The 14,591-nt window shown below is 43.5% G+C and overlaps 1 long non-coding RNA gene across 2 annotated transcripts; it reads left to right on the forward strand.

Annotated features, from left to right (window-relative positions):
* The first annotated feature begins 9,176 nt into the window (after window positions 1–9,176).
* LOC135321572 (uncharacterized) lies at window positions 9,177–11,001 on the forward strand. 2 transcript variants are annotated; one of them, XR_010381431.1, is made up of 3 exons: window positions 9,177–9,367; window positions 9,495–9,583; window positions 10,738–11,001. It is a non-coding gene; the product is annotated as an uncharacterized LOC135321572 (long non-coding RNA). The 2 variants fall into 2 exon arrangements; XR_010381430.1 differs by having other exon boundaries at window positions 9,177–9,583.
* The last annotated feature ends 3,590 nt before the right edge of the window (window positions 11,002–14,591 follow it).

Genomic DNA, 14,591 nt, shown 5'->3' on the forward strand with positions numbered 1-14,591 from the left:
CTCACTGCACCTGGGCCAGCCGCCAGCCGCTAGACCCTGAGATGACTTGCCTGCCCCCTTTGTCTTTTTCTGACCACCAGAGCCTGTGCTGCCTGCATTTGGGGGAGACCTGAAGTGCCTGCAACCGCTAGCAGTGACTGGGTGGGGACCCTCACCCCTGGGGGCAGGAGGCACATCTAAAGTGTGTTCTCCACCAGTTTCCGGGGTCTCAGGTTTGAGCTCCAGTTAAACAGAACACCACCCTTCTAGTTCCCGTCCCGTCTGGTCCCTTTCCCCACTCCCCGCTGCTGCTTCCGGGGACCCTCTCCCAAGCAAACTGCACTCAAATCTTTGTCGTACCCCCACACCAAGACAGTCGGCCCTGGTTTGATCATGTGAGGTGACCTAGCGATGGGGTTCTGAAGTGGGATCACTCACCATCCAGATGGCAACGAGGACCCACCGTGGTGGTAAGTGGGGTGGCTTTTACCCCGGAATGGTACCACGGCTATGTGGTTGTGACTAAGCGGGAGGGGACACGTGTAGGGGGGCACCAACTTGTGCAGTCTCTCTAGCGTTTGGGGAAATGGGAGCAGTGGTAATTTTAAATTGTGAGGTCCTATTTTTTTAATGATACAAAAGTGCTGAAGGAAGAATATGACAGCCATCTCTCAACCTAGTGAATGTTCCCGTCATAATACATTGGTAGCTTGAAATCCATGGTAGGAAACACTAAGGAAATTGGCAAACACTATAAATTAGGGCTTAAAAAAACACACAGAGAGCCAGCTGTTAAACATTTCCTAGCACATTTGCCTTCACTGGGTTTCCTGAGTCTGAGGATTGATACCAGTTGTTAGTTCTCAAGCCATCTTGAAACTTCTAAGCCTGTTTCCTCAGCTGTGAAGTACTAACCTACCGTGCTCACAGAGTTTTGTTGTTTAAAATAGTATGATTTGTTGGAAATCACACCTATTTCTTGAGATCAGGAAAGGATTCTTTAAGAAGTTGGTTTTTGACATTGTCCTTAAGAAGAACAATTAAATAAATCAGTGTCATGAGAGTAGGAAGGTCGTTCCAGACATAGAGGGTGACGTGAGTGAGAAGAGGGCTGGGCAGTGCAGCCCGCGTGGATAGACGTGGCTCTGTGAGTGACGAGGGTGAGGGGGATGGGCGCGGGCAGGAAGAGGCCGCAGCATACTTGCCCTTGGCCTTTCCTAGGTCTGCAGCTGGAGCTCCTCTTTCAGCTGAACGACGGTCTCCTTTTCTTGTAGCAGCTTTGTCAGAGCGCTTTCTAAGTCACTGGGTATCACTTCCCTTACTGCTCCATCAAAAGAGCTAATGTAACTCCTCGCTGACTCCCGGGGAACAGTTTATCCAACAGGAGAATTTGGCCTGAAATGCATGTGTTTTTCCTCTCATACAGTCAACAGAGCAGAAGCTCTGTCCAAAACCATTCACTTCCTTGAGCACATTAAAGCTAAAGATATCACTATTTATACGTGTGTAGACGTGGGACTTTTAATTCTGCTGCTTAAAGTTCATTTTCATGATTGAAGGAAGTATACTATTAAATTGAGAGAATGTCCCGAAAAAGCCTTAAATTTAGGAGGAATTAATGGGGACTGTGTTATTGTTCGACTTGGGAGGTAAGAGCTGTTCATTTATTAATTTTCACAGCTCACCAAAATTGATGGATTAAAGGTTAAAAAACATTTGAAGTGAGGACAAAGATGCGCTGAGAGGGGCTCACGTTTAGCCTGTTCTCATGGTTGCTGACTCAGCCCCTGTGCTTTATTTGAGAGAAGCAGCGCTCGGTTGCTGCTTTTGCACTAACTCCCCTCCTTACGGGAGTTACTCAGTGTGTCCCTCTTTTAGGAAGGAGGGTGTAGCTCAAGTGGTGAAGCACATGCTCAGCATGCGCAAGGCCGTGGGTTCAATCCCCAGCACCTCCTCTAAAAAATAAATAAATAAACCTAGTTACCTCCCCCCAAAATAATAATAACTAAAAAAGAGAGTTGTTTAATATATTCCTTTTTGCACAGCTTTATTGGGGAATAATTCACTTATCACACATCCATTTAATGTGATCAATTCAGTGATTTCAGGACATTTGCAGAGTTGTGCAGCATCAGGACATTTTATTTTTAGAATATTTTTGGCCTCCCTAAAGGAAACCCCATAGCCACTTGCAGTCACTCCCCGCCCTGCCCAACAGCCCTGCACAACCACTAGTCTGCCTTAGGGCTCGGAATGTAGCCTACTCTGGTCAATTTCTGCAATGGAATCGCATGACTTGTGGACTTTCGTGACTGGCGTTTTTCACTTAGCGTAATGTTTTGAAGGTTCATCCCTGTGGTGGCCTGAACCTGCGCTTCATTTCCAATCACAGTGGACGGAAGTGACATTGCCTTGTGTGAAAGTGACGCCCTTTACTTGCCTGTTACTTGCCTGCGCGCCGGCCACTGGGTCGCCGCCTAGCTTAGACCACCATGAAGAATGTTGCTCTGAGCACTCATGCACCAGTTTTTCTGTGAACATATATTTATTCAGTATATTTCTAATTTACACCTGAAAATTTAAACAAGTTGCTTTAAAAAAAAAAAAAAAGAGGGGCTTCATGGGGAGGGTGCAGCTCAAGTGGTAGGGAGCATGCTTAGCCTGCACGAGGTCCTGGGTTCAATCCCCAGTACCTCCTCCAAATATAAATACAAAAACCCATTACCTCCTCCTCATAAAACAAACAAAAAGAAAACGAGGAGCTTGGCCCTGTGCTGCAGAAGTGAGGGTGCAGAGAAGAAGATCTGAGAGATGTGAATTTGTTATAGAAACCAACTCAAACTAGATTCTGGTAATAAATTCTTGGCATAGAAAGTCCCTATTTCTTTAACATTAAAAAATTGAAAATGTATGTTGAATTGTGGAGACAGTGTTTCCACCTGCACTCGGGACTACGAATGCTTTCTCTGTCGAGGTCAGTCGTCCTGTGCCAGGAAGGGCCGGGATGGTTTAGACAAGTGGAGGATGAATAAGGTTCTCCGTGACCTTTGAGTTCCCATAAATGTTTCATAGCTTGTGCGAAAGACACTAGTGTGCTGGGAAGGAAGTCTGCCATCCCCTGCTGGAATATTCACCACACATTACTGAAATAACTTAATTCATTATTTCGACGAGGATTTATTGATAACGGATTTTGTGCAGTGGTTGAAAGTATGGACTTTTGAACCACGTCGCATGTGTTCACATCCTCTGCTGTTGTGCTGACTGTAGCAAGTTCCCTAATGTCTCTGTGCCTCAGTTTTCCGTTTGTAACTGGGGCAAAAGGCCCCCGGTGACTGCGTAGCCGGAGGGAGTGCTGGGTAGCACTGAATGTCGGAAACACGGAAAGCACGAGCACAGTGCTGTTATTCGTTGTTTTCCTGTATACAGCCTGCTTGCATTTTCTCCTTGATACTCTGAGTTAGTTGGTTTAAAAAAAAAACTCTATTTTACAGATAAAATGCTCAGAAAAGTTAGGCAGCTTACCCACGGTCACACAGCAGCAAAGATTGGCCATCCAAGTCTATTTGATCCCCACGATTTTTTGTAGAAATTCTCCACCCAATGTGTATATAGTTTAACCTAATTAAATCAAATATAATTAAATGGGAAAAAATGATTGGATGAAGGTCACATAGAACACAGGCGACAGGAAAGGTGATTCTGCCTTCCCAAAGATACACCTGAAGCCGCCAGGGGGCGGCACGCCAGGACAGCCCACAGGGACCCCCCCCCTTCTTTACACTAATTTTCATTAACTGCTCAAAGATAAAAGAAAGTGGGCAACTAACACTAGCCAGTCGTGGACTCTGCACCTGGCTGGTGCCTTTCAGTAAGAGAGTCTTCAATGCTGAGAACAGTATAGAAGTGGTTTTCTTCGACTCCGCTGCTCCCCTGAGGTTTTCTGTGTTCAGCCTGACAGTGCCTGGCCTTTATGGATTGAATGATCCTGTTGCGGAGGGCCTGCCTCCGCGTGACTGGTTGGTACCGAACTCCGCAGCTGTGGGGCCAGTATCAGTACATGGCGCGTTCAGACTTTGGCAATGGATGTTCTCTGTGTTTTGAAAGCTGTGTACTAGTCATTTTTAAAGAACTGGGATTTTTAAAAAATTACTTTGAATTGCTGTTACTCTTGATCCATTATTTTGACCCACTAGTTAAATACCTTTGACATGGAAGTTAAGAATTTGACCAATAGAATAGGGTAGGATAAAGTAATTAAAACCATTAGATGCCAGTACTATTATAAGTCCAAAATGGATATGAATTTATTCTCTAAAATGTGGGTGAAGTTGAAAATTAGGCTGGGGATTAGCAGATACAAACTACTGTATATAAAATAGATAAACAACAAGGTCCTACTGTGCAACACAGGGAACTACATTCAATAGTTTGTAATAACCTATAATGAAAAAGAACATGGAAAAGAACACATGCATCTGTATAAGTGAATGACCGCTGTACGCCAGAAACTAACACAACATTGTAAATCAAGTACACGTCAATAATGAATAAAAATTAAAAATTAAATTAAAAAATAGAAAATTAGTCTGATTTAATTGGTGAATCCAAGAAATACACAAGAATAAAATAGACCCAGGACACAGATCAGGACGTGTCCACTAAAAGAAACCCCAGCCAATTCTCCAAGGAGCCTTGTTTTGGTTTTGTTGTTATTGTGTTTTGCTTTTTGTTTTAGAGAAAAATACTATTTAGAAACCAAAATGACTATTTTCCTCATTTTACTAATGAGGCCATAGATGTCAGAGATGGTAAATTACTTACATGAAGTCAGATACTACTTATGAAAGAAATAAAGTTTTGCATGGATGAAGTGGCATTTATACCCTTGAAGTGTGTGCCAATTTTTTTTCAAGAATCATAAGCTTTTTAATAAATACACAGCATTGTTCCCGCACTTCTGCTCATCCCCGACCTGTCCTCTGGCTGCATGTTACTCAGTTACCGGGTGGATGTGCCCCAGCACAGTTATCCATCCTTGTGGGTGGTTTTTCTTATCTCACTCTCATGAGCACTTTGGCTGTTGTGTGAGAGCAAAAGTTTCCCTTCTGCCCTTACAGGCGCTGATCTAAGAATTAAACTGACATAAAAGAGATCAACAGAAGAAAAACACAATTTTGATTACATACATATGAACAGAAATTTCCCTAAAATGTGAGACTTGAGAATGTGGTCAGATGATGGAGACTATGCCATCCTGAGCTGAGGAAGGAGGATTTAGGACTTCCAGGAGGATGGTGAGAGGAAATGCGTAGTAAGTAACAGTCACCTTGTTATGCAGCTGAGTCCCTCAGGTGAAGATGTTTGTCTCTGGGGTAGCACTCTTCCTGATTGAGATGCCTTCATTAACGGAATTTCCCTTTCTAAATTAAAATTTTCTATATAAAAGGGGGAATAAATATTTTTGGCAGTTAGGGGGAGACCAAGAGCTTTTCCTGTGTCTGCTGGTTCTCCGTTGCCTTTAGCTCAAAATAATCCATGTGTCAAAGTGGCATATTTGGGGTGACACCTTCTAAGTCCGTTCACTGTAAACATGCTTTAGCATGTGTCACCTGGTGAACATGTGTAAGAATTTTCCTACAGTGAGGCCACGGGTCATGCAAAGTTACTATAGAATATTTTTAAATTTACTTTTCTACTTGACATATAAGACAATGATTCTTATCCTGGTAATACTTGATATTTTCAGAACACATTAATTATTGCCAAACAGGTTTAAAGTGACCTCTCGCTGTGTTTTAAATTTACATTTCTTGATGACTGTGGAGATGGCATGTCTTTCCATATGTTTATTAGCCATATTCATTTTCTCTTCTGTGACATTCTCACTGGCCCATTTTCCTATTAGGTTGTTTGACTTTTGTTTATTGATTTCTAGAAGCTCTTTATATATGATGCGTACTAATCCTTCATTAATGTATGCAGCAGTTTGTTGCTTATCTCTTCAACTTCTTTGTGTTGTCAGAAATTTTAAATGTTAATGTAGTCATATTTGCCATTGTTTTCATGGTTAGACCTTACAGGCTTTGTTTTTAAAAAATCCTCGCATAACCCAAGATTAGAAATACATTATTCCATGTGTTCTTCTCAAAGTTTTAAAGTTTTGCTTTTCATATTTAAGTCCTTAATCTCTCTGAGATTGATCGCATATATGCAGTGGTGGGGGATCAAGTTTTATTTTTCCACATGCATAACCATTATTTATACTGAATATTCCCTTCTTTTTTTCTCTCTTCTATTTTTTATTGAAGTGTAGTCAGTTACAGTGTGTCAGTCTCCAGTGCACAGCATAATGCTTATATTGAACATTCCCTTCTTTACCCGTATATTGTGATGCCATCTCTAGCATAGATCACAGTCCCACACACGTGGGTTTTTCTGGAGCTCTTCGTTCTATTCTGTTTGCATGGTGGTCTATACCTATAGTAAAAACACACTGAGATACTATAACTGCATAATTTGTTTTGCTGTAAAACAGGGCAATCTTTCAATTTATTCTTTTTCAGGAATGCCTTGGCTATTCTTGAACCTTGTTCAGATGAAAATGTTGAATTAGCTTATCAAGTTCCTGGCAAATACCTTTTGGATTTTGAATAGATTTGAGGTGAATCAACAACAGAAGAGAGAGTAGAACTATGACATTTAAAAACTTTCCTAAATACGTCTTCCCTTCTAAACGTTCAAGAAAACTAGTGTTACCCAAAGATGACTAACAGAAAAGGATTAAGGTCAAATCTCATACAAAGTCGTAAGAAAAAAAGAGGATAAAAACAATCTCACAAAGAATGAGTCTTGCCAGAAAGTCATGCCTTCAAAATAGATGAGAACTGTAATCTAGTATTTTAAAGTAAGTTAGTGTGAAAATTAGTAAAGGGAAACCTTTATAATAAAAACGGAATTGGGAGGCCAGCAGGGGGCGCTCTCGTGCACGTTCCACTCAAGGTCAGCAGCAAGAGATATACTTGCGTCTCCAGCAGAAATTGACACCTTACTCTTACCAGCAGGAGGAAGAAAGATTTTTCTGCTTGCCTGGCAACTGCTCAGCCAGTGAGAGACTGTCACAGCTCAGCCAGGGAAAAGCCACTGCAGCTTGAAACCCCTAGTTTCCTCCAAGGGACGTTTTGTTTATTACAGCCTCCCACCTTCCCCTTCTCTGTGAAGAGTCTTCTCGACCTTGCTTTACTGGGTTTGCCTGTGGTTCACCACCGTTGCCTGTCCCAAAGAACTGTTCTTTGCTGATCCTGGATAAGCCTGTTTTGCTGGTAAACCAACTGGCTGTTTTATTGTTTCATGTTTATAGCAGACATTAAAAGTGACCTAAGATGTGGAAAGCAACATATGTCAGATTTAGAAAAACTCAGAAAGGAGGTGACAAGCCCAGGAAAGAATTAAATTTTATTTGTGTTAAACTAACACAAGCGCCCATTCACAGATCTGATACTGCGTTAAAAGAAAGAAATGAAAAAAATAGGAAGCTGTGAAAAAGTAGCTGTGGTGGCGGCCAGATTAATGGGCACCAAAGATATCCACTCACTAATCCTCAGAACCCGTGTGTGTGTGTGTGTGTGTGTGTGTGCGCGCGCGCGCTTACACAGAAAAACAGACTCTGCAGGTGTGATTTAATTAAGGTTCTCAAGACAGATTATCCTGGATTGACTGGGTGAGCCTAATCTCATCACACGTCCTTAAAAGTGGAGTTTTCCTGGCTGTCATGAAAAAGAGACGCAGCTACAGCAGAAGTGAGAAGCAGACAAAGCCCTGAGAGGACCGATGTCCCGAAGGGTGAGGAGGAAACCTGTTTCAGCTGGAGCAGAATGAGCGGGTAACCCCAGAGAGAGCTGAAATAGAAATGGCCACCTGATATGCTGATGGACTTAGCCATTTAGAAATATCAGTTAGTTTTGTTTTTCTTTTTAGCGTAATTCTTTTGGAGAGCCTAGGAAGAAATGATAGAAAATTGCTAAATTCTTAACTCTAGGAAAAGCAAAAATTGTACAGGAAAGAAATAAGATACGTAATCATGGGATGCAACATGTCTCATAGGAAAAACTACTTACATTTTCATATAAGGTAAATCATTAATACTATTTTAATTCTTACTGCATTGAAGGAAAGAGAATTTGGGAAGATGGTTAAATAAGCCATGAAATCTTTATCTTCCATTGTTGGATGACCACGGAGAATATTTTAACATGATATGGAGAGAGATGTAAGTACAAACTCAGTCAGAAGGAGGGAAATTAATATCTTTAGAAACAGCAAATGGAGTTGAAAGAGGCTGCTTCTGGGAACAGTAAGATATGACTGGGGACTATTCAAGAATCTTTTGGGTAATAATTAAAAACAACTTTAAAGGATAATAAAAGAAAAGAATATTTTTATTAGACACAAAATATGCTCTACTTTTATGTCTCCCTGTAAGATTTTTGTTTTAGTTTAAATGTATTCATTGAGTGTAACTATTGTAACATGTGAAGTAAATGTTATACTTTTTAAATTTGTTAACTTCCTGTGTTTGGTTTTACAGTAACTCATATGGCAGCCACCAACATCAAAATGTCATGACACAAAGACTGACATCACAGTCAATTAAAGCAGGGCTCTGATAGAGATCATTAGTCATTTCATACAGCTTGAAAGATTTTTCTTTGGGGGTTTGATTGAACATTTTTCTATATACTTGTACTTTGGGTCAGAATTCCCAAGACATCCAGACCAGGCCTGTTGGAAGTCTGACACCGAAACCTTTGACGATGCCATAGTGCTGCAGGTGACCTGCAGCGCCTGTGGCCTTAACAACATGCAGACTTGGACAAGACGTGCCTGAGAGTGCGCCCTCCTTGTTACTCGAATGTAACCCCAATTGGTTTTCAACGTGTGCCATTTTCCTCTGACGTGGGACACTGTGCCCAGGTCCTTCCTGGCACTGACGGACAAAATGCTGCTGAAACTAGAAAACCTGACTCTTGTTCAGTGATGATTTCAGAGAAAGATCTTGATCAAAAGGGAGAAATATGAAAAATTAATAAACAGAAACCTCAGTTACGTAGAGTTGGGAGACCAGCAGGGCGCCCGCACGCCCTGCGACGGCGGCGGAGCCCCGCAGGAGAAGAAAGGCCTCTTCTTTCCCGGCAAGGACTAGGCCGCAGGCTCTGTTTACCGCAGCCCTCCCAGCTTCCTCTTCCTCTCTGTAAAAGCTGCTGCTTCCCTTACTGCTCAGGGACTTGCACGTGGCTCGCTGTGGTTGCAAACCCTGCACTGCACATTTCTGCTGATCCCGTGTAAACCTGTCTGTGCTGGAGGAAGATCTGGCATCTGTTTATTTCAGGTCAGCAGCTCCGTTCAGTTGAGTTTCTCCCCACTCCTTGTATGAATTCTGCTGTCAGCCGTGTTGAGCCCTTATTCAAGTGCCCGGAACACAGGGTGATCTTTTGGTACCTCTGCTCCTCAAACAGGGTTCTTTCTGTCACCTGCCTAAAAACTCCACATCCTTTAAGACCCAGCTGAAATGCTGTCTACTTGGGGAGCCTTCAGTGTCTCACAGGTAACTCGGCCATTTCTTTTTCTGCATCCACATAGCGCTTAATCCACACTTTCATTATAGCAATTACTACATTTCTACAATTATTTATTGCTCATAAGTGCTTTACAATGTTTGTCTCTTAGAGATCATGAACCCTTTTAGGGAAGAGAGCATTTCTTTCTGTATTTATTTCCCCAAAATGTATGCCTGGCACAGAGTAGGAAATAAATTTGTTGGGTGAATAGGTGAGTGAAGTCAGCGCAGGGTCATAATGTTTAGAAAAGATGTTTTTCAACCAGCACACACACGAGGAGTGCGGATATGTATGTGCGTGTGTGTACATCTCCCAGGCAATGTTTTGTAAGAAAAATCTGAGGGCAAACAGAAGCTCTGAGTTGTCCATCCTTAGTCGTTTTTACAGCCTTCCGTTCTGTCCTGTTCTGGTTTGCTTAGACATTTGAGTGGCTTTAAGGATAGTTGCCTTGACCAACACACAGATAGGAAAATTGAGTTTTCTGCATCTTAGGATTTGTGGCAATTTTATGTAATTTAAGTAATTCAGAGCTGAATTTCTCAGCTCATAAAGTTTTAAAAGCTTACATAAGGCTCTTCTTTCAAAGAGAATGACTTCTTAGATTCAGAAGCAGATGTGGACAGAAGCACGTGGATGCTGTCAGAAGATAGTGTGTGTGAGCGCATGTGCACGCATAAGCCACAGGAAGACTGACATAGCTTCCAAACTACGTTATATGACTGTAGCTGCTTGAAATTTAACCGAAAAGAATGTGATAGAAACATAGAAGGATAGCTATGTTCTGTTTAGTGATTAACCTCTACATTTAACTTCACTGGATAGAATTAAAATATTCTAAGGCAAGATTGTATTTATTCATAAGTCAGTTATAGGAGAACATTCATGTGGAAATGACTGAGTTTTTTTCACTCTCAATTTGATATTTAAAAATTCGACCAGTTACTACTTCCAGGACCCTTGGCCATTAAACTGTCACATAGCTTACGGCTCCACGCAGTAAATGCTCAACACAGGAGGCTGATTCGATATACAGTGCTTCCTTCAAACATGCCATTCTTATTTTAAATATGAGAAAGTTACTGGAGATAGTTAGAAATTCATAAAACATCTTCAACATCTTCCATTATTGTATTTCCATTAGTTTTAGTTTCTTCTGGTCTAAAATTCAAGCCATCAGCCTTTTGCGGACAGACAGGGAGCGACGCTAACCCACAGCCGGAACAGAGGAGTGTGCGACTGAGGCTGAGCTTTAGCAGGTGGCTGCCGTCTTCCCACAGGAGGCTTTAGAGGGACAGCGAAGCAGCAAACCGCCCACATACGGCGGGCCAGCCGGTCCCCCGGGGAACGTCGTGTCCACAGCAGCCTGCAGGGTTTGTGAGAAATAAAGACTCTTCATAAAACCGTGCGGCATGACTGTCTAAACGGGTTGTTTTTCTTCGTGACTGAAGGCAAAAAGCATGGACTCAACACCTCCGTCAGCTGGAAAGCTGACGGTGGCCTGCGCACGCCAGTCACAGCAGAGTCGCTCCTGGGGGGGCGGGCGCCAGCGACCCGCGGGGGCTGGGGACAGCAGGGTGTCGGGGCATAACACTGTGGCTTACCGCTCAGGGGTCCTAGACCATCCTCCGTCCTGGAAGAATGGGAGTGTGACGGGGCAGGTACAAGGGACAGCGAGGCCTTGACCCTGTAATCTTCTGTTATGGGCTTTGTGCCTTGAGGGGCTTCTTCACTTATACAGTATTTCGGGGGGGGGCTGGAGGTGAGGTAATTAGGTTTATTTATTTATTTTTCTAATGGAGGTACTGGGGATTGAACCCAGTTTCCAGGGTGTTGATTAATCCTGGGGAGAGGTTTTGAGGGAACTTCTTGAATCTTGGTGGCAGGTTAGGATTAGGGTTAGGGTCAGTTTGATAGAGTTTGAGAAGTACTGTTGCAGAGAATAAAGTATCCTTGAAGTGGGCGGGGTTGGGGGAGCTGTGAGATGAGGGTCCAGGATGACAATGGAAGGACCTGGAATCATCCTTTTGCATTATTGCGAAGTTTTAGGCAGTATTTCTTATATATTTCTGGAACTACTGGGGCGTGGGAGTAAGACAAGCCTGCGAGGACTCAGGCTCTCTCTGTGGCCCCCCTGCGAGGAGCTGTCACCTTCCACACGTGCAGAGCCTCTCAAGCCCTCGCCCTCCTCCTTCGGGAAAGGGACAAAAACACAGGCTCTGTCCACCCTCAGGGTTGTTAAAAAACTAAATAAAATAAAATACCGTCTAATCCAGAAATTGCTATATACATGTAAGTTGGGTTTGGTGATTTAGGGGTTTTTGTTTTTTTTGTTCATTTGTTTTAGTGCACATAGGGACACATCTGCACAGAGAGCTTTTGGCTGATAAATGCAGTGGGACTAAACCAATGAATTAGCACGTGTCTGTTAAATGCCCACCCTGTCGCAGCGCAGTGCGGCCTGCAAGGATTGTGAGACACAGCTCTGTCCTAAGGAGCCTATAATTTTGTGGGAGAGACGGATAAATCAGGATACAAGAGCGTGTGTTCAGTGGCCTTAGGCTACAAGAGAAATTAGAATTCAGATAAGGGAAGGACTGGAGAAATCAGATGAAGGAGGTCAAGTTTTAAGGAAAGGGTGAAACCTGAATTGTGTTTGAGGGACTGGGAGGATTTGAAGGGCAGAAGGAGCAGCAGCTCCCAACAGAGACACTAAAATGAAATGCTAGCACTGCGGGAAAGAAGTTAAATATAGACGGAGGAAAACACGGTTTCTAGTACTCTGAGGCCACGAGCTGCTGCTGCGCTGGCGTCTGGGGCACTTCTTGGCGCCAGTCCTACTGCTGGTCCGGCGGGATGCTTCCCAGGACCCACTATTAACCACTTTTTCGGCTGCGGCGTTTGATGTGAGCAGACAGGTGTGGAGAGTTAATGGCGGTGACTTGTCCAGCAACTCCCCACACGCAGCCTCTTAAGAACGTGATGAAAGCCACCTTGGGATGGAACTTGTCTACTCCAAGACAGTTAAGACAAGTTGTGAGTCATCTTAATTTGGTCCAGGTAAACTATCCTGTGGTCCACCCAGCCTCCCAGGCCAAGGCCAGCCTCAAGGGGCAGGTGGATGTCTTTGATGACCAGCCGTGTTTTGAGAGAGCAAGGAAGCAGTTAGACTAAGAGAGTCCCCTTTTTAATCTGTGGCCAAACAAATGCTTGAAAGAGATTAAAGGGAGACACGAAGATATATCAAAATAAGAGAACAACAAAACAAGAAAGCCTTTTCATCCTAAATTTAATTCGTAAGTGTCAGGATGAACTTATGGTGAATCTTCTTTAAAACAATCAAAAACCCAAGAACAAACAAAACTTACTTCCTAGCTCTGTCTGCCGAAGAGGACCAGGAGCAGTGACTCACCCAGTAGCCGTAAGCACCAGGACTGTGGTCTCTAAACACAAATTTCCACTCGAAGGAGCCAGGGCCCCTTTTAATGAATGAAGGCAGGAGCAGCCACATGTACATTACTGATGTGGAATTTGAGGCAAACACACTAGGATACAAAAAGGGACTTTTTTTTTTTTTTAACAATGAAAGGGAAATTGTATCAAGAAAACCTCAAATAACCAAAAAGCAAAACATACAAATGCAAGGCTGGGGCGTGGCTGCCCCTCAGGCGGTGGGGAGTGTTCCCGTGGTGTCAAATCAGGACACCGCCCCCGTGAGATGTCGGTGTTGATCGTGGCTCTAGGTCCGGCACCGATCCATCCGTTATAAATTCCCCTCTCAGCTTTTCCTCTACTGTTTCAGTTTCCCTTGGTGACCTCCACTCGGATTTCTTACTCCATCCGGGGTGGCAAAATGGCAGCCCTGCAGTGCTTCCCTCTTCGTTTTTCACCCAGAATTCTATGAAGGAGAACTTTTCCTTCTCCATTTAATTACGTAATTATTTAATTACAGTAATTACTTAATTACTCTGAGGTGTGCTTTCCACAAGAAGGAAGGAATAAATGAGTGATTCTTACTTTTTATTTACAAATTTTCAGAGCAATGAGCCGCTTCCCTTGCAGTCTCTAAGGGGGTGGCCAAGAGGATTTTTTGGAGGAAGGTGGGGTGGGTACCTTTATACCCTCATGGATTTTAACATATTGAATGTCTTTGACCCATCGTAGTTATTATTGTTTTTGATGCCTCCAAATCATCCATTTTGCCAGTGGGAGCCCCTCAAGTCTGCTTCTGAGTCCTTTGTTGTGTTTTGTTTTTCCCAGAGGGCCCGCGCTCCACCCCTGAGCATAGCGCCCACCTGCCTTCCGCGTCCCTCTGGCTCAGCCCCAGCAGTGTTGCACTGCTCCCTTTTTTGAAAAATTTAAGTGTAGTCAGTTATGTCAACTGAAATAAATGCACAGCCTAAAAGTTGAGAGTTACGTTTCATTTGGCAGGAGGACTCGAGCCCGGATGACAGTGTCTCAGGTGGCTCTGAGGGGCTTCTCCGAAGAGGGAGGGGAGGGGCTAGGATATACAGGAGCTTTACTACCCAGACCAGGTAGTTGGAACATTAAAAGATTACTTGTTAACTGAAGAAAGCCAGGCATCTCAAGTTAAATAATTCAGCACTTTTGTGTGTATGGGAGGGAGCAAACATTTGCATTCACTGAATTCATTCCTTTGACAAGCACCTGGCTTTCTAGGGCCAGGGTCCTGTCCTTTCTTATTCTGAGTCCCCTCAGAGGGCACCACTGTGAGCGGCGGCAGAGGCCGGACTGCAGGCTGGTCTCCACTGGGGGGTGGCGGCAGCCGCTGGTGACGACTCCAGCATTCTTTGTTTACTGGTTTGGTTTGCAGCATTTGTCACTCACAGCTACACCGTGTCAGTTTCTCGTGTACAGCTCTCTTGCTTTCTGATGTGACGTTTCCTTCTACAGACCTGGAAACAGTCGTTTCTCAGGGAGCCCTCCGTTTTCTTTTTTCCTTTTCTGTGTGTGTGTGTGTGTGTGTGTGTGTGTGTG

This window comes from Camelus dromedarius, chromosome 6 (genome assembly GCF_036321535.1).
Source record: "Camelus dromedarius isolate mCamDro1 chromosome 6, mCamDro1.pat, whole genome shotgun sequence".
NCBI lineage: Eukaryota > Metazoa > Chordata > Mammalia > Artiodactyla > Camelidae > Camelus > Camelus dromedarius.